The sequence below is a fragment of the Tupaia chinensis genome, unplaced genomic scaffold (assembly GCF_000334495.1).
Source record: "Tupaia chinensis unplaced genomic scaffold, TupChi_1.0 Scaffold143935_1, whole genome shotgun sequence".
Classification (NCBI taxonomy): Eukaryota; Metazoa; Chordata; class Mammalia; order Scandentia; family Tupaiidae; genus Tupaia; species Tupaia belangeri.
Genome location: NW_006203786.1, coordinates 239,977 through 258,620, shown reverse-complemented (window position 1 = coordinate 258,620; position 18,644 = coordinate 239,977).

Below are 18,644 nucleotides of genomic sequence, written 5' to 3'. Positions count from 1 at the left end.
TTTTTTTTTTTTTTTTTTTTTTTTTTTTTTTTTTTTTTTTTTTTTTTTTTTTTTTTTTTGAGAGGTTTTGCTATAGGGCTTGCACACTTGCCAGAAAGACAGAAAGAGACAGAGAGATAGAAAGCGCAAAATCATCCCCCAGGGAGGCTGGCCACACCGCAATCCCTTCTCCTCCATTCTCCCCTTGGGATCTTGGGCACGCACGCACACACGCCCAGCATGAGTTTAAGCCACTGACTGGGTCCAGGACTCGAACCGCAGTCGACTACATGGGAGTCCAGCGACATAGCCATTATGCTAACTGCTGGTCCAGGAAAGCTGGTTCTAAAATGCAATAACCAATAACCAATAATGTTTCTATATAAGAACAAGTTAGAAAGTATAATTAAATAACTTCCATCTAAAATAGCTTCCAGAATAATAAAGAATATCAGAATAAAAATAAAAATAAACATGCAGGACCTAGAAGAAGACTTCAAAAAGTTAGTGGGAAGGAGAATGGAATTAAAGTATGATTTTAGTACAATAAAGATTTGAAATCCACACCTGGTTTGTTTATAATCTACATTTCCATGAACTTTTTGAAGACCCCGTTATATATTACTGAATCATGAAAGAATGAAATGACATTCCTTATGTTTAAATAAAAAGACTAAATGTTGGGACCAGCAGGTGGCATAATGGTTAAGGTGCTAGACTCCCATGTGATTGACCATAGTTTGAGTCCCAGACTCAGCAGCTTGAAACTTAAGTCAGGTACATGTGCTTATGTGCCCCAAATCCCAAGAGAGTGGAGGACAAGGGATTGTGGCATGGCCCTACCCCCTTGGGGGGGGGGGTGATTTCTCACCTTCTCTCTCTCTGTCTCTCTCTCTGTCTCTCTGGTGAGCAGATGTGCCCTATAGCAAAAATCTTAAAAAAAAAACAAAAAACAAAAAACTAAATGTTATAAAAATGTCAAATTTCTCTAAATTAAATTATTAATTGTATGTAATAACAATAAAAATGCCATTAAATTTTGAGTTATTATTTAAAACACTTAGGACAAATAAAGCTATCTATTTCATAATCATTTTCGTTGCAACGACCTAGAAACAGTCTGAATGTATATCAATAGACTGGCTAAATTACAGTGTATTCCCAGAGGATAGCATTATGCCTTATTTTATAGAAGAAGAGTAAGAGCATTCTGAAAATACAGAATAATCTCCAAGATGCTTGGTTAGGTGCAGAGTGCATGCACACACACACACACACACACACACACACACACACAAACACAAATGGCGCCATTATACATATATATAATGATAGATCATTATATATATCTATATCACTATATTACGATGTCTTTTATGTAAAACACACACCCATGCACCTACTTCAAAGGATATCCAAGAAACTGCTACTGGGATGAGGAATGGAGCATGGAGTGAAGAAAAGACATAGCTTTTAAAAATAGCTCCCTTTTTATGCTACTTGATGTTCTTATTATGTGTATGTCTTTGCTTTTTAAGGAGGAAAAAAAGTTATTTTTAAACAATAAAAGAATAAAGGCATAGGCCTGTAAAAGAGTACTTGTTCAATTTAACAGCATCCATTAAAATATAAATGGACGTTCCGGTCTGCACAGCTAGTCCATTTCCGGTCATATCCCAGAGAAAGTCCTACCATGTGCAGGAGTAGCCACATACAAGAAGAGACAGGCATGGCAGGAGGGGGACAGCTAAAGCATTAGCTTCCTCTACAGTACCTACTCTTTCCAGTGTTAATACTTGGAGTAACAATAATCGGAAACAAGCGTCTTTAGGGGATGTCTACTGCCTTTTGGTACTGCCAAATACTATGTAGATATTAAAAGGCGTGCAATAACTCTATACATAATATAAAAAGATATCCATGTTATGATGTTATTGAGTGAAAAAGCAAATCATCGAGCAAGGTATGTAGAATTATCCTTTTTTTTTTTTTTTTTGGTATTAGCACAATGTATGGAAAGAGGCCATTTTGATGGTGGGAAGAATCAGGTGCTAAGACAGCTGGAAGTGGTGGTGGCTGGTACGGATGGTTCCCAACCAAGTTGGTCCCCTCCAAATTCACCTATCTTCAGGCCACAGCTCTGGAAATAACTTTACAAAAGGAAAGCCATCTTGCGACCATCCTCTCCTCTAGAAGTGGCCACTGTGCTCTGTAACAGAGCCAGACTGGTTTTCTTTTTTTTTTTTTGGAGAGATTTTTGCTATAGGGTACATGCGCTCGCCAGACAGAGACAGAGAGACAGAAAGCGAGAAATCACCTCCTCGGGGGGATGGCCATGCCGCAATTCCCTCTCCTCCATTCTCCTCTCGGGATCTTGGGCACGCACACACATGCGCCCGGCATGAGTTTTAAGCCACCCGGTCCGGGACGTGAACCGTGGTCGACTACGTGGGAGTCCAGCGACATAGCCATTATGCTAACTGCTGGTCCCCACTAGACTGGTTTTCTATCTCCCAAGATTTTGCTCTTTGGATAAGAGGGTTGGCAATCCCCAAGGCTTTCCAACTGCAGGGTCTTCAGGTTCTGGTGAGTCCCATGTGGCTGCTCCTCCAGATACACACTGTTGAACAGTGTGCCTGATGACCCCCCAAATTTTCCCTTTTATTCATAACATCTTCTGAGATGTATCTGTCTGTTTACTAATAAACATTTCTAGGGGCGTGCAGGTGGTGTGGTGATTAAGGTGCTGGACATTCCCACATGGTCTACCATGGTTCGAGTCCTGGACCTGGTAGCTTGCTTTCTCACTTTCCTTCTCTCTGTCTTTCTTTGGTCAAATGAAAATGATTGAATGAATAAATATAATGAAATAAATAATTCTTTTTTCTTTGTTTTAGAGAGGTTTTCGCTATAGGGTGCATGAGCTCGCCAGAGAGACAGAGAGACCGAAAGTGAGAAATCGTCCCCCACAATCCCCTCTCCTCCATTCTCCTCTCAGGATCTTGGGCATGTATGCACACACGCCTGGCATGAGTTTAAGCCACTGGGTCCAGGACTTGAACCACAGTCAACTACATGGAAGTCCAGTGACTTAGCCATTACGTCAACTGATAGTCCCTAAAAAAAAAATTCTTAAAATTTTTTTTTCCAGATTTAGAATCCCTTAATAGAACCCACATAAGAAAAAATTTCAGTAAGACACCTTTCCTGACTTTCACTACTGTCACATAATGACTGATCCTAACTCAAACCAGAAAATCATAAGATGTTAGGTGAAAATGAACACCGTACGATGTCTCTTTGACATAGCCAGTTTGAGGGCGAGTGAATGGTAGTGCAGGTGTGCAGTGGGTGGAGCATGCAGGCCCCGCCCCAACCATAGTAAATGTTTCAGCTAGCGAGCTCCCTAGGGTTAATGGCACCAGCAAGGGAACTCTTGTGGCTCGCTAATGTAACCCTAGAGCATCATTTAGAGGACTGGGGCAAGGCAGACGAGCTAAAAGCAATGGATTGCTAAGATCAACATTTTGTAGCAAGAATTAATTTTGTATTAATTTTAAATGAATATTACATAAAAGATCATTTTAGAGAAAATTATATCATAGTCTAATGACTATTTTCAGTTTTACATTTTGCTTTTTATTTCTTAGAGAGATTTCATTGCAATCAGAGATCGTTTACATTCTGCTTCTTTCAGTTAACTTTATATCATAAACATCTTTTCCTATTTGTATGGTTTTCACGATTGTTATTTTTAATAGCTACATGACGGCCAACACTTTCTGTTCTATTCATCTATTGATTCCACAGTGCCTTCTCTAGTGCTCGGTAAGTCCCAATGAGGGCATAGAATGACGCTCCCTTGGCAAGTGCTAGTGCCAAAATATAGCTGACCCCTAACAACATGGGTTCGAGCTGTGCAGGTTCACTTACACACAGACTTTTTTTTATTTTTTTGCCTTTCCTTTTTCTTTTTTTTTTTTTTAAGAATTATTTTTATTTAATTTTATTTATTCATTTACTCAGCTTGTTTTAATTTTACCAGAGAATGACAGAAAGAGGGAAAGTGAGAAAGCAACCCACCAGGTCTGGGGCGCAAACTGAGGTCAGCCATGTGGGAGTGTCCAGTGCCTTAACCACCATGCCACCTGCTGACCCCCATTTCCTTTTTCTTTTAATTTTAATTTTTTTGAGAGTTTTTTTTTTTTATGCTATAGGGCACGTGCACTCGCCAGACAGAGACAGAGAGACAGAAAGCGAGAAATCACCCCCCCCCAGGGGAGATGGCCACGCCACAATCCCTTCTCCTCCATTCTCCTCCTGGGATCTTGGGCACACATGCACATGCGCCTGGCGTGAGTTTTAAGCCACTGCGTCCGGGACATGAACCGCAGTCAACTACATGGGAGTCCAGAGACATAGCCATACACTTACTGCTGGTCCCTTAACTTTTATTTTTATAAAGCACAAATTGCACATTTTAAAAAAAAAAAAAAAAAAAAAGAGGGTTACATTCCTTTGTCTGTTAAATGTTTTTTCCCTCTGCCCCTCCCACCCACTCTACCCCCTACTCTCCTCCCTCACAGCCTCTGCTCTCTACCCTTATGCTCCCTACTATCCTACCTTCAGAGCTTCCAAGTCTGCCATAGAGCACTAAATACTGTGGATGTTTCCCTTCCTTATGATTTTCTTAATAACATTCCCTTTTCTCTAGCTTACTTTATTATAGGAATTTAGCATACAATACCTGTAACAGGACTGGCCCTGTAGCCTGGTGGTTAAGGGTAGCCAGAGCCCACATGGCCAACTACAATTCAAGTCCTGGCCCCAACGGATTTACAGACATGCTGGGTGCATGTATGTGTTGATTGTTTATGTTATTGATAAATCTTTTGGTCAATGGTAGGCTAGTAGTTATTTGGGGGGGAAATCACATTTGAAACTGTGTAGGAGGTCCATACTGCTAATTCCCATGCTTTCTAAAGGTCATCTGTACATCGATGCAAACCCAAGTTTCTTAACCTCTGTGTCTTAGTTTCCTGGCCTATAAAATGTGGGTGCTAATCATTCCTACCTCATGGTTTGCCATGAGGATCTAGTTAATTGCTGTGAAGTTCTTAAAACAGTGCCTGGTACATGACAAACACTTAATAAACGTAGGCTATTATTAATGAATAAAACAACTTTGGGGCCATTAAGTCATTTCTTGTTTTGGCTATTACTGGTAACACTGCAATGATCATCCCTATTTAATGTTTTGCTTCTGTTTAATTATTTCCTTAGCTTAAATTTCTAGCAACCAGATTGTTAGGTCTGATCACCACAATAATTACCTTTGCCTTCTGCACTCAAAGAAAATGAGATGGTGGGACCAGCCAGTGGTGCAATGAAAATGCAGTGCTCTGCAATGCTGCACCCCTCAGGTGGGTCCCGAGTTGGTGTCCCCATGCCTCCCTGTATGCTTGGGGAGCACACAGATGCTGAAGCTTGGTGTGGATCATAGCATGAGCGCCCTCTCCACAGTGTCTGTCTTTCTGTATCTCTCTGTCTCTGTGTCTCTCTCATTGAAGGAAGAAGTTAATAAATGTTAACATAATTTGATATGAAAAATAAATATCAGTTGGTGGGACCAGCAGTTAGCATAATGGCTATGTCGCTGGGCTCCCATGTAGTCGACCGTGGTTCAAGTCCCAGACCCGGGCACGTGTGCATACGTGTCCAAGATCCCAAGAGGAGAATGGATGAGGAGGAATTGCAGTGTGGCCATCCCCCCTGGGGGGGGGGATTTCTCGCTTTCTATCTCTCTGTCTTTCTGGCCAGCGCATGAGCCCTATAGCGAAAACCTCTCCAAAAAAAAAGTATCAGTTGGTGTAAAAGAGATGATAATCAAAGAAATTATGTATTTATTTGACTACAAAAATGATTCTATAAACACCTAGTTTACTTGCAAAACTATGTGCACATCATAAAGAAAAATCCTAGGTTTTGGAACCAGCAAATGGCGTAATGGTTATCTCTCTGGATTCCCACATAGTTGACCATGATTTGAGTCCTGGACCAGGTGACTTGAAACTCACATCAGGTGTGTGTGCGTGCATGCCCCAAATCCCGAGAGGATAATGGAGGAGAAGCTGATGGTGTAATGATTGTTCCTGGACTCCCACGCAGACGACCACAGTTCAAGTCTCAGACCTAGTGGCTTAACCTCACGCTGGCGCATGTGCGTGCATGCCCAAAATCCCAAGAGGAGAATGGAGGAGAAGGGATTGTAGCATGGCCATTCCTCCTGGAGGGATTTCTCTCTCTGAGTCTCTCTGCTGGTACGTATATAGCAAAAAAATCTCTCTAAATAAAAAAAAAAAATCCTGGTTTTCAATGAGCTGATTTAATCTAACCAATATTTCTCAGTATACGATGTGCTTATTCCAAGCTAATTGCTAGAGTATGAAGGAATATGAAGTGGTCATTTTCCTTAAAGACTCAAAAATCTGTGTTAAGGTAAGATCTGAAGGTAGCATGAGGCCATATCATTAGGTGCCAAATTTCATCTTTAAAAGATCTCAAACCTGGTACAGACACCTAGTATTAGGCATAGTTAGCTAAGCAATAAATAGGTGTTGGCTAGACCTACCTGGCAGACTTCAAAGCATCTCCAAACACAATATCCAGTTGGCAGCCAAGAAAGAAGTACGTTACCACCCAAGTGATGACTGGATTAGCTCTACTTTCTTCTTAGAATCTAACATTTAAAATTGTTTTCAATCCACCCTAAACCAACAGGACAACTTTGCATTTTATTAGCAGCAGCAGCAAAGGTTTGCTCTTGCTAAAACACATTTCCATGCCTGCCTATTGGAAGGTAGAAGCAGCCTTCCATTTTCAGCAGTGAGCTTGGCCAAGAGAGCCCCTTTGGGTGCCCACCCAGGAGTGGAATAACTAGTTAAAGGCTTCAGGCCTCAGCGTGGGCTGTGTGTGCTTATGTTTAGGAAAGGGTCTCAGACAGCTGAAACAGCAAATCATCTCCAGGGTTTTCAGGCTGCAGTGCTAACGTGGTCTAAACAATCAACGTCTCACAATTTCTCAGCCTTCTTTCTCTTGCCTCAATGGGGTCAGACTGCCTCTCTGTGAGGTGAGCGAACTGAAAGAGGAGCCCTTTCACATAATTGAGGACGTCTTCCCAGTAACCCGGAATGGAGCCTTTTTCATACAGGAACAAATCCCATATAAACACTTTTCTGGCCTTTAAACATGACCTGTCCGATATTATTCTTGTGCTTTATCCAGGGGTTGTTAAACTGCCTACTAAGGGTAGATCCTCATGAATTGACAGACTCCAGATTCCCTCAGAAGACTTAAGTCTGGGCTCCATCAACAAAAGGAGCTGCTTTGCCCCAACAAGTTCCAAAACAGACCAGTGAAATGGTCTTCCTTATATGGTGAAAAGCTCCCTGTCCCTTTAAGGCCAAGAGACTTAGCTGCAGACAGTCCCTGGGAAGTTTGCAGGCAGCCCCATCCTGTGTCTGATCCTTCCTGCCGTGCAGGTGAGTTCCTGAACCCTTCTCTCCTATTTGCCCTCTGCAATTGCTCCTGTGATGGTTGGAAATGCCGTTAGAAGAGAGCTGGTGAATTTTAGGGTCAGGAGAGACAGTGTTGTTTGGAGAAGTTTGAGTTGAAGGGAAAAACAAGGTTACTGAGGAATTGTGCAGTGATGCAGCCAGTGAGGATGCATCGAACTTCCAGCGAGGAGGAGGCAGCAAGGTTACTGAAGGCCCTGAGGCATTCCGGGACTGGGCAGGGGAGACAAATTTGTCAGAAGAGAGACCGATTCTAGGTAAGACCTTGCAGGGCTAAGTTTTGACTTTTGAGCTGTAGAACCTGGTGAACTGCAAGTTTAAACCAAATGGATCTGGGAAGAAATAACGCCACTTCTGCCAGTGCTCAGGGCTTTGCAGAGCTGGAGCTACAGGACTGCAGAGGAGAAAGTGTGTGCGAATGTTTGCAATGTCTCCAGGCGTAGAAGGCTGCAGCCTTAACCCTTCGTGCAGCCTGACTGCTTAGCAGGGAGTGTGACTCACAGAGTGCTGGGTGGAGGAAGGTGGGCATGTGTGGAGTATTACAGTCGGAGATTAAGTAAGTGAATAAGACGGTGATTATGGAAATGAATCTGTGGTATCCCCACAGCACCACGTGCAGAGAAGAGAGATTTTTTTTTTTCCTAAGCTCAGAAATTCTGTGTCATCCACAGTAAAAGGCTGAAAGAAATCTCATTTAAGCTGATTACTGCTCCGTCATTTACTAATTCAGCTTTGTGATATTTTCCCCTCATGGCCTGGAGCCTCCTAAGATATTAATTTGAAATTAGCTAATAGAACTTAGCTTAAGAGCTGAAGATTTGTGAGAAGTGTGTGTATGAAAGACTGAGATGTAAACAGTTGGGTTGGGAGTTTATTGATATCGTAAAGAGCTGGGCGTGGTACAGGAGGAGGACAAGCACTTGATGGTCATTTTACGTTATATCCAAAGCTCTAACCATTCATCCACTACAGCCCACCCGACCCCACCCCCCCAAAAAGGGGGAGAGATGCTAAATTACAGGGCTTGGGTTGTCTTCCCTCCTAGTTGAGTTTGGGGCCATTCATCATCTCAGACCAGTGGCATCCCCACAGTTGTTGTGTGGGGGAGTTGGTGCAGAGGCTGGATTAAAATTCCTTACATACCCCATGCCTTTTAAAAATATTCATCTGAGTAGTCACTGAAGAATTCTTTTTATTATTAACTAAGAAGTGCCCCATCCACTTGTTAGTGTTTTTCAAAGACCCAATGTTCATGAAAAAAAGATTCTGTTTTTAGCAACAAGGATTTGCTAGTGGTAGAGTTCCTCTCTTCTCTTCCTTCCTTCTGATGGGTAGGCAAAGTGGTGATTATTACTCGTTGAGTAGGTAAATCTGTTCTTGAGTCGAAAATCACAAGGACTCTCCTTGAGCCTTGCTCTTCCAGAAATGCCAGTGTCCCAAGCAAAAAGTTAGCTAATATATTCACCACGTGGAAGAGCATGCCCCGTGAGTACAGCTGTGACTCCTTTCGTATCAAGGTCAACCCAAACGAAGTGTCAAATACCCTACATTCAAACATAAATGCTGCCCAGAAAAGCAAAAATGACGATTCCAAAGCTGCAAAACTTCTAAAAAGTCACATATGGGGATCTTTCATAAGTGAAATCAAAGCATTTCCAAAGGCAAAAAAAAGGTGTGGTCTCCTAAACACTTGACACAGTGACCCCAAGTCGCTTGTTGAGTATATAACTTCAGACAGGCCATTCGTTACAGCCATGCCTCAGTTGTCTCACCATTAAAATTGTGGATTATTGAATGAGGCCAGCTGATGTCATGGTGGTTCAGGCGCTGGATCCCACATGGCTGTTTCCATGATTCAAGGCCTGGACCCAGTGGCCTGAAAAACATGCAAGGCGCATTTATGTGTGTGTCCAAAATTCCAGGAGGAGAACAGAAGAGAAGGGATTGTGACATGGCCACCCCTCGAGGGGATGATTTCTTACTTTCCCTCTGTCTCTCTCCAGGGAGCATATGTTCCCTATGGCAAAAAAAATCTAAAAAACGAAAGGGATTATTGGAAAGAACTTTCCAATGAAGTGGAAAGAACAATTTGGTCTAGAACTGAGCAGGTCTGGGTTAAATTGCCAGTCCTTTTATTTATTCTATAATCAAGTCAGTCTGAACCTCAGTTTCCTTATGTGTAAAGAAAGTATAATTAGTAAGGTTTTAGGATTAGAAGAGCCCCGAATCCCACAGAGGCTCCATAAATGTTACTTCTCTCTCTTTTTTTAATTAAAAAAAAAAAAAAATTTCTGTGACTTGAAAACTATGTTATTCCTTGGAGGAAGAAATGAATTTTGAAAATGGAAACCACTCTGTAGCACAACTTTAGAACCACAGTTAATTTATCCCCCTCTTCCCATCCCCCTTCAGCGGGTGCCAACCCCTAGGAAACTCATTCCTAATTATTAACCAGGCTCCTTGTTTGGAAGTTCTTAAAACAAACCCACTTGCACTTGTGTTTAGAGACATGGAGAATAGTTGGTTATTTTCTTTTGGTATAAAATTATTCCATAGGCTCAAAGAACAATACTAAACCATTTTAGAATCTATTAAGGTAATCTACTCCAAAACTAAGTTTAAAAAGCTTTTTTATTTTTTTCTTTTTTGCCATAGAGCTCATGCACTCGCCAGAGACAGAAAGAGGGAAAATGAGAAAGCATTTGGGCGGGAGGGGATATGTGAGAAAGCATCTTCCAGTGGGGATGGTCACATGGCAATCCCTTCTCCTCTGTTCTCCTTTTATGATTTGGGGCACACCTGCACACACACCTGGTGTGATTGGCAAGCCATCAGGTGTGGGACTTGAACCACAGTCAGCCATGTGGGAATACAACACCATTACCACCATGCCACCTGCTGGACCCTTTAAAAGCATTTTTGAAAATTATTTTATTTAGTTAGTTAGTTTAATTTGACCAGAGAGGAACAGAGCGAGAGAGAGAGAGAGAGAGAGAGAGAGAGAGAGAGAGGGAAAGTGAGAAAGCAAGCCTCCAGGTCATGCAGGCAAACTGCGGTCAGCCATGTGGGAATACAACACCATTACCACCATGCCACCTGCTGGACCCTTTAAAAGCATTTTTGAAAATTATTTTATTTAGTTAGTTAGTTTAATTTGACCAGAGAGGAACAGAGCGAGAGAGAGAGAGAGGGAAAGTGAGAAAGCAAGCCTCCAGGTCATGCAGGCAAACTGCGGTCAGCCATGTGGGAATACAACACCATTACCACCATGCCACCTGCTGGACCCTTTAAAAGCATTTTTGAAAATTATTTTATTTAGTTAGTTAGTTTAATTTGACCAGAGAGGAACAGAGCGAGAGAGAGAGAGAGGGAAAGTGAGAAAGCAAGCCTCCAGGTCATGCAGGCAAACTGCGGTCAGCCATGTGGGAATACAACACCATTACCACCATGCCACCTGCTGGACCCTTTAAAAGCATTTTTGAAAATTATTTTATTTAGTTAGTTAGTTTAATTTGACCAGAGAGGAACAGAGCGAGAGAGAGAGAGAGGGAAAGTGAGAAAGCAAGCCTCCAGGTCATGCAGGCAAACTGCGGTCAGCCATGTGGGAATACAACACCATTACCACCATGCCACCTGCTGGACCCTTTAAAAGCATTTTTGAAAATTATTTTATTTAGTTAGTTAGTTTAATTTGACCAGAGAGGAACAGAGCGAGAGAGAGAGAGAGGGAAAGTGAGAAAGCAAGCCTCCAGGTCATGCAGGCAAACTGCGGTCAGCCATGTGGGAATACAACACCATTACCACCATGCCACCTGCTGGACCCTTTAAAAGCATTTTTGAAAATTATTTTATTTAGTTAGTTAGTTTAATTTGACCAGAGAGGAACAGAGCGAGAGAGAGAGAGAGGGAAAGTGAGAAAGCAAGCCTCCAGGTCATGCAGGCAAACTGCGGTCAGCCATGTGGGAATACAACACCATTACCACCATGCCACCTGCTGGACCCTTTAAAAGCATTTTTGAAAATTATTTTATTTAGTTAGTTAGTTTAATTTGACCAGAGAGGAACAGAGCGAGAGAGAGAGAGAGGGAAAGTGAGAAAGCAAGCCTCCAGGTCATGCAGGCAAACTGCGGTCAGCCATGTGGGAATACAACACCATTACCACCATGCCACCTGCTGGACCCTTTAAAAGCATTTTTGAAAATTATTTTATTTAGTTAGTTAGTTTAATTTGACCAGAGAGGAACAGAGCGAGAGAGAGAGAGAGGGAAAGTGAGAAAGCAAGCCTCCAGGTCATGCAGGCAAACTGCGGTCAGCCATGTGGGAGTCTTTGGACCACCTCGCCAACTGCCAGCCCTCCGAAAGTAACTTTTTTGTTATAAGGTTCCTCTAGTAAGTGTTTCAAAAGTAACCAATAAAATCTCCTAATGCCCTCAGCACTGGGCTATCTTTAAAAAGGTGATGATTGTTACTTGTAGCATTTTCACCTTTGAGGCCACTTTAGGAGTAGCTTTGCCTTAAATGCAATGGGGCTGCATGTGATGGTGTAACCCAGAAACACTCTCTCCACCAGCTGGGAGAGGTCGTGGTGGGTCTTGGCAACACGGACATTCTGTTGGAGCATACCCAACAGCATGTACATCAGCTGGGGGTGCAGAGCTGCCATTTTAACTAAGTAAGGACCGATCGCCTCATAGCCAATCTTCTAGTGGTGGGTTAGCATAACCTGTCAGGAGACTGTGTAGTGTCCTCTTTTGGTTACTCAAAGTAGCTATGGGACTCTAGGCTGGATCATCATGCCTTGAGTCAAAGCTGCCATTTGAACAACCAAAAACAATGGCTACTTACTCCTCCACAGGCAGAGACAGCCGTTACCTGTTGTCTACCTATGGTCTGATAGAATGGAAATGATAATAACACTCTGTGATGTACACGGTGGGGAAAAGGCAGGAAACAGGACAGAGTAGATGCTTAATCACCAAGTTGCCTAAGAACAAAATCCTTGCTGTGTCACAAGATACTCGCCCTAAATCTTGTCCATACATTTTAGAACAATTTGTAAGTATAGGTAGGTGTCTATGGAATAGGTAAATTCAATGTTGGATAAAAATGTACGTTTCTAGTTAGGCAGAACCAAAGTAAGCGTTGAGGTGATCATAGATCTGGCGTAGGGTTAACTCTGAACAGCCTACAAGTGCATATATGGTTTAAATGCTGCTGGGAATCACAGGGCTTTGAATTGATCATGTTGTTTGTTTGTTTTTTAAATAGTTTTAAGCTTTTGACCCCCCAGGGAAGTACTTCCTGCCTGGTTCGCTGGCAGAAAGAGTGGAATAGGGGAAACACATGGACTATATCAAGAGGTAGAGCAGAGTGCCCATGGTGGAATTGACTCTGTTGACACATTTTTGACACCCTCCTCACCTCCTAGCTGTTCCCTTTGAGCTTGTCAAATGCGATTCATTCATAAAACCGCCACCCTGGGGAAGTTGGGGAAACATCCAGGCCAGCCCCTTGCCTTGAGTCAAAGCTGCCATTTGAACAACCAAAACCAATGGCCACTTCCTCCTCCACAGTCAGAGACAGCCGTTGTCTGTTGTCTACCTGTACTGAGATCACACTTGGGACATGTCCCCTTGGACCAGGCTCTTTGGTCCAAGCCACATGCTCTAGGTCTGTCCTTTAGGTTTGTGGCAAAGGGGGCAATTGCCACTAGAGTGCAGAGTGCCCATGTGGCTGGCCACAGCCCCTGAGGCGCAGTCTTTCTCGTTTCCACACTGATGAATCAGCGCGCAAACATTCTTCTCTCTGACTTCATCACTGCTAGCCCCGCTCCTGCTTCCCTCTCTCTATTGCAGTCACTTCCCAACTCTAGAGAGCATTCATGAGAATTACCTGGCAGATCTGTAAAACACAGGTTGGTGGGCCAGCCCGTTTCTGCTCTGTAGGTCTGCGTGGGGGCCTGAATCCGGCAATTTCTGAATATGTCCAGTTTTGAAGAAGGCAGAGATGGTCTATGAGCCATGCTACGGGAACCCCTCCTGTTGTCTAGCAGTAGCTCTCACCCTAATGTTCCCGGTAGCCAGCCCTTCTCCCCACCTTGTGAGGTAATGCCCCTCCGTTCTTAGGAGTGAAGTGTAGCCTCTCCTCACCACAGTTGTCTGCTACATTTATTGAATTCTAGTCATAATAAGCATTGCACTAAGCACCTTATATACATATTTGGAATTCTCCCAACAACCCTACAAGTTTGGTATGGAACAAACAAAGACGTTAAGTAACCAAGATCTCACAAGCGATGAAGAACAGATACGGTATTCAAACTCAGACTTATCGGGACGTTCCTGCTTATTCTACTCCTCCAGGCCTGGCAAGTAGATTTTTAGCTTGTCTGTCAACTCCAGTTCATTGGTAGCGGCTGCCTGGAGCACTGAACTGAGGAGTCCCAGGTGGAATGGGCCCTCAGCAGGAGAAAGTTCTAGAACTGGTGAGCCTTAGCTGCAGGGGTGCAGGAGTGGAGACTGGCAGTGTGTGCACTGTATATTCCCCAGCCCACACTGTGCCTGGCTTTGTTGGATCAGCTTTGTTAGGACTTAGAATCAGATGAGAGATTCAAATTCACATTTATTTCACAGACAACAATGACACTTCTTTTTCCTGCCTTTTTTCTAAAGAATGAGTCTCTTTGAATCTAGGTTGGAGAAGGTATAATAAACTGCAAAGTATGGAGCCAGCAGGTGGTTTAGTGGTTAAGGGCACTGGACAGCCACATGACCAACTGGGGTTCGAGTCCTGGACATGGTGGCTTGCTTCCTTACTTTCTCTCTCTCTCTTTCACTTTGTCCCTCTCTGGTCTAATTTAAAAAATAATAAATAAAGTTAAATAAAATAATTCTTAAAAAAATAAATAAGCTGCAAAGTAAAATGAAATGCAGATGGTATGGACAGTAGAAGCCAGTGTGGACATTTTACTCGGGGTGGTAGGGATAAGTGAATTGTGTTCACGATGCCCTTTGCATGTTGAGTCTCTCAGTGTGGCCCATCTAATAGGAGAGCCTTATCTTGAAATATCCCACTGTGACTTAATAAGGAGGTAATGATACTTCCAATTTAGTTCCTCTTCTTCCTCCATCATTAATATTCAGTGTGGGGCTTCTTTTTAGAATCTCAGAGCTTTACGTGAAAAACAAATTTGATATTTTCTGCTTCATCCTAATACTTACAATGCATGTCATCAAATGACATATGACTTAATGACATCTATTTTATTTGATAACATCTATTTATCAGAATATATCCCTAGGCACTGGGGATAGCCACAGGCCCATAAAAGATTGTTCTCCTGGAACTTACACTCTAAGGAGGGATGACAGCAAGTGAGCGAACAGATAAAGAAGGGGAACGTGTATGTTAGTACGTGTGCCACACTGAGTGTGAGCATGTGAGTGCTTGTGGGTGTGCATGCATGCGCATGTGAGTTTTGCCGGTTCAGATGAGATGATCAGGCAGGGCCTTTCTGAGGAGGTCACACTAAATGTGAAAAAGGAGCCGAGCAGGTTAGATCTGGCAGCAGAATGTGCCCGGCAGAGCCAACAGCCAGGGCCGAGATCCTGAGGTTGGAAGGAGGCAGTTGCCAGATTAAGTAGTGGTTTTCAGCTGGGGACGATGCACACCCTCACCCCTGCTTCCTTGTCTGTGCTTGGAGATGGGCAGGTGGTTGTTTTTGTTTGTTTCTGGCTGAGAGGCCATTTAAGTCCTGGTGAAAGTCAGTGACGTGACCTCAGGTTGGAAACAATCCTTCTCTGTTTTGCAGCGAGCAGGGAGCCAGGAAATGGGTGAGGCTGAGTTGTCTCAGCTCAGCGGTGACGGTGTACTGTACTAGAGTGGTCGGGATTTACTCACAGATTGAAATCGTGCCATGCTAGAAAGAGAAGTCCCGACGACTACCCTGGTTTGACCAGGCCACCAAAAGAAGAAATACTGAGAGGACACCCATGTCCCAGTCACGTTCTCAGGAAGGACAGCATCCTTGGTAGCCATGCTAAAACTGTAAAATGGACTTCAGGCCCTGAGTACAAAAAAGAACATGGCAGATGCATTTGGGTGGTTTTTGCTTACATGAACCCTATGGCAAAAACCTTAAAAATAAAATATGGATTGCTTTGGCTACCGAATAGAGTGAACTGTAAGCAGAAAAGTAGAAGAAGCAGGGCAGCAAGTGTGTGGTGGTTACGGCACTGGACTCTCACATGGCTGGCCGCAGTTTGAGTCCTGTACCTGGCAACCTGAGACTCATACATGCATGTGTGCATACATACTCAAAATCCCAAGATTGAGGGTGCGGCATAGCCAGACCCTCCAGGGAGTGAGTTCTCACTTTCGCTCTCTCAGTCTCTCTCTCCAGTGAGAACACATGCCCTGAGATAAAAACCTTAACAACAATGAAAAAAAAATTAAGAAGAAAAGCAAAAACGGGAAATTTCATGGGAAGCTGTTTTAGTATTCCACCATCAGAGATGATGGTGGCTAGAGGAGAGTGGTGGTAAAGGATTTAGGAGTATTTTTATTTTTCAGAAGGCTGCTAGACGTAAAATGCTATATCCTATGATGCCCTTATTTTATATATATATCTATATCTATATATATATATATATTTATTTATATATTTATATATATACACACACACACACATATATATATACACACACATACATACACACACACACACACACATTTTAAAAAAATTTACTATAGGGTGTGTGTGCACACCAGAGAGAGAGACAGAGAGACAGAGTAAGAAAGCACCCCCAGAGGGGATGGTCATGCCACACTCCCCTCTCCTCCTGGGATTTCGTGCACACATGCCTAGTGTGTTTTTCAAACTGCCAGGTCCGGGCTCCACTGCTTAGTCAGGTATGTGGGATCCAGCCGCCTTAACCATCATGCCACCAGCTGGCTGGTATCTTGTTTTTTTTTTTTCTTGAAAGGTTTTTCAGTTTCAGAATCAGCTGGTTCCCTCTATATTCATTTCAGAGAATTTTGTAACAGCAAATTACAGAAGACCTCGCTCTTTCAAATGCAAGTCCTTATCCTCTTACTCTTTAACCTTACATATCCGTCTGCATTTCAAGTTGCTCATTGCCCAAGAAGGTAATCTATTTGATGTGGGCTTGTAAAAAGAGATAAAATTGCATGTGTTTCTTGAATAACAATATGTGATTTCTTTCTCTGAAAGGTCAATAGGAATTAGCTCACATATATCATTTTCCAGAACTAGTGCCTAATCACATGAATAACAAGGATCAAGTCTACATTTATTCAGCTGAAAGAGTAACATTAAATGAACATCAACATCTCATGGAGAGGTTGTAGGCACTTCAGTACTGATTTTACTAGGGCATTAAAGCCTGTCAAATAGTTTACAGGTGCATCAGCTCCTCCCCCACTAAAGCAATTCAGCTCCAGAGGATCCCCTTATTGTGTCCCCTTGTCTGTTTACAGCAGGTCCCTGCAAGGGACTGGTAGCCTCCCCCAGAGTGTCCTGACAAACGCAGAGATACACAAAGCAAGATGTGGAAACCTGCTAATTCATCTGCAAAATAACCCTCATTTCTCAGTTGGGAGGAGCCACTGTCTTCAGGGCCCAACTGAAGGGAGTGACAAGAGAAGAGAGGAGGCAGCTGGCTTCAGGCCATCCCCAAGCTGCTGAATGGGAATGGTTCCAGGGAGTGGCAGAGGCCTCTGCAGTTGGAACCTGGGTCTTTCCCATGACTCTTGTGTCCTGAGAGTAGAGGGGTAGTCAGCACAGGACCCCTGGGCAGTGGGTGGGACCCCTGGGGAGAGGATAGAACCCCTGTGGAGTGGGTTCTGGGCAGGTGGGACAGCACAGTAGAGCCCCCCAGTTAGGGTGGGAACAAGCTGTGCTCAGTCCAGATCCCGCCTTCCCATTTCTGGATGAAACTGAAGGAGAGAAACAGAAAGGAAACAGGGCTATCCACCACCCTGCCCCCAATAAAAGATGATGTCGACTTTCATTTAAACTTATCACCCAATCTACATAAGCCATGGCCCCAAGAATGAAAAAGGCCAGTGGTAGGCCAGCTGGTGGCGTGGAGGTTAAGGTGCTGGATCTCACACTGTCAGCTGTGGGAATGAGTCCCAGCCTCAGGTGGCTTGAAAGTCACACCAAGTGGCTTGAAAATCACACCAGGTGGGACCAGCAGATGGTGAAATAGTTATGTTGCTGGATTCCCATGTAGTTGACCATGGTTCCAGTCCCAGACCTGGTGGCTTGAAACTCATGCTGCGGGACCAGCAGATAGCATAATGGTTAAGTCTCTGGACTCCTACGTAGTCAACTGTGGTCTGAGTCCCAGACCTGGTGGCTTAAACTCACACCTGGCATGTGTGCATGTGTGTTCAAAATCCTGAGAGGAGAACGGAGGAAAAGGGATTGCAGCATGGCTATTCCACTGCAGGGGGTAGTGATTTCTCACTTTCTGTCTCTCTCTCCAATGAGCACATGTGCCCTAAAGCAAAAATCTCTCTTAAAAAAAATAAATAAACAAAAAATAAAAAGTCAGGCGCGAGTGCATAAATACCCAAAATCCCGAGAGGAGAATGGAGGAGACGGGATTGTGGCAAGGCCATCTCCCCTGGGAGGTGATTTCTTGCTTTCTGTCTCTCTGGTGAGCACACACACCCTATAGTAAAAACAAACAACAAAAAAAACCTCTCTTAAAAAAAAAAATGAAAATCACACTGGACCCAAGGTCATAAGAGGAGACTGGAATAGAAGGAACTGGCGAGGCCATGCCCTGACGGGGGTGGGGGAGCTGGAGGGAGAGGTGATTTCTCTGTCTCTCTGTCTCTGTCTCTCTCACTAGCACATGCACCCCATAGCAAAACCAAAAATAAACAGAAAAAGACCATGAGTCTCAATTTACTGTTAAAACCAAAGCAGCAGCAACTTCATTCTTGCAGGTAACCCCAGAGGCTCTGTTTACTCACTTTCCTACCTAGCAAAACATGGGGTGAGGAGGGGGAGGCCGATCACATATCCTCTCTTACAAAGGAAAGAGCAGACGTTTGGCA